This window comes from Octodon degus, unplaced genomic scaffold (genome assembly GCF_000260255.1).
Source record: "Octodon degus isolate 3935 unplaced genomic scaffold, OctDeg1.0 scaffold00085, whole genome shotgun sequence".
NCBI lineage: Eukaryota > Metazoa > Chordata > Mammalia > Rodentia > Octodontidae > Octodon > Octodon degus.
In genome coordinates, this window is record NW_004524661.1 from 11,250,252 (window position 1) to 11,252,403 (window position 2,152).

General features: G+C 47.4%; 1 protein-coding gene across 1 annotated transcript in view; it reads right to left on the reverse strand.

The window, feature by feature from the left end:
- Nucleotides 1-2,152, reverse strand: part of LOC101580373 (methionine adenosyltransferase 2 subunit beta) — a gene marked incomplete at its 3' end in the record, with an annotated part of 18,698 nt that overhangs the window by 12,743 nt on the left and 3,803 nt on the right. The gene's annotated exons all lie outside the window — the stretch shown is intronic.

Genomic DNA, 2,152 nt, shown 5'->3' on the forward strand with positions numbered 1-2,152 from the left:
TACCTTAGTCCCACCTTACCACATGGTTTTACTCTATAAAAGTCCCTGGAAGAGACAGCTTCCCAGGGGACATCCCGCTGGCTGGGGGTGGTCTCCTTCTGTCCCTCTCCTGGACAGCTTTCTTTCCCCAATAAATATGTTCTACTCTTATCCTCCATTTGTTACTAAAATTCCTTCTTCAGTTTTAGAGAACCCAAACTAGTCCCACGTACCTTTTAGATGAGGGGTTTCATTTCCTCTATGTCACCAGCAATAAGAAGAGCAACAGACACAGAAGCAAAGCCTCTGTTTCTTCGCCATCCAGGCTGTCAGGCTAGTCATGATTAGAGCAAACAGTGAGACCCTTTTTTCAGGCTGGGGCCAACCTGGTCAAGGGCCAGAAGGCCACTGACCATGAACAAAGGAAGACAGCAGCTTTATAGCCTCGGTAAGGAAGGCAGTGTTTCACTGAGAAAAAGGATGGAAAATTTTTTTGTTTCTCGGGTCATGGATAGATCTGGTGCCTCACTGAGGAGAGGGAAATACAGGGTGACAGTGGTACTCTGCTGATTGACAGCATATCATTCTGTAGATTTACAGGGTTTTCATTAAACTTGAGAACCAGGCCTAGGAGCTTTCCTGATAAAGTTATTTTTCTTTCTCAGGTTGAGTGAGGGGGTGTTCCTGTTTTGGACTATGGCAGTCTTTTCTCCTCAGGTTGTGAGGGGCCTAATCGTGAGAGCCTAACAGGCTACATCACACCCATGGTGCAGCTTCCCATTATCTATAGCCAAAGATCTGCTAAACCAAGTAGTGGACTAATCCACATGCTCTCAGTCCTAGCATTTGACTGTTGTAGGCAGCTGAGTAGAAATATAGGCAGTCTGACAGGGCTAGGCCCTCAAGGGGACAATATGGAAGACGAGATAGCTTTCAACTGTCCAGAGAGACAGGCACTCCTACTGTGGGACAGACCTCAAGACAAAAGATTAAACGAATACACCCACATGCCTTCCTAGATGGGAATCCAAGATTGATATTCTAAATAGGAAGCAATGCTTGAAAGCGATAGGGAGAGTCACTAACCCAGCCCCCTACAAGCACAGCCCCTGTTCCATATTCATGTGGGCTCACTTCCCCATTTGATCCTGATATAATCAATTTTACCCGAAAAACTGTGCTTGTGGTTTTATTGGTTGACCATAGTTTTGTCCCAACTCATGCCCGCCTAGTGCATTCCCTTGTTTCCACCTTAGACTCACATCACCTCATGGCTTTGCTCTGTCCCTCAAAAATGGCTGGGGAGATAGCTCGGTGGTCAAAGCGCCTGCCTGGGAAGCTGTAGGACCTCCTGCACACCTCCCCCAATGCCATGCTGGCCCCGGATACCCGGGCACATCATGCCAGTTACTGAAACTGGTAGCTGAGTAATCCCAGTGCAGTGCAGAGAGACCTGTTAGGGAAGGGTCCACAAAATGTCAGGGTCTCACTACTACACTAGATCGGACTCCTAGTGATCCACCTGCTTACAGCCTCCCAAGAGCTGGGATTACAGGCGCGGGCCACCACGCCCAATCGCAATTGCCGTCTCAGCGCGCCTGGAGTCGGGACCTGCACATCAGGCCTGGGAATCCCTGGCCCCCGAGCTATTTGGCTGGCTCTACCATTATTGTTAATATTTTTTCTCTGGCTGCCTCGGGCTGCCTTAAGGGCGGGTCCGGTGAGGAATGTGGAGCTGGGGATTGAACAGTTGTCCCCTGCAACTGACTGGGTTTGTCGTAGCAGGTATTTAAACAACCAAGCTAACCCGTAAGCCCCAAGAGACCTTGAATCAAATAAATTTTTTTTTTTTTTTTTTTTTTTTTTGCGGAACCGCGAATTGAACTCAGGGCCTTGTGCTTGCCAGGCAAGCACTTATTCTACTGAGCCATCTCCCCGGCCCACAAATCAAATAAATTTTTAAAAATTTAAAAATCCCTAGAAGGGGCCGGCCAGATAGCTCAGCAGACTAAAGCACCTGCTTAGCTAGACTCGGGCTGGGGTTCAATCCCCGGTTCTGCAAAAAAAAAAAAAAAAGCAAAAAAAAAACCAAGCAAGCAAGCAAAGAAATATGTTTAAAATAATCTTGGCGTGTGGAAGCCTTTGAAGAACACATCATGAAATTTAGAAAGCA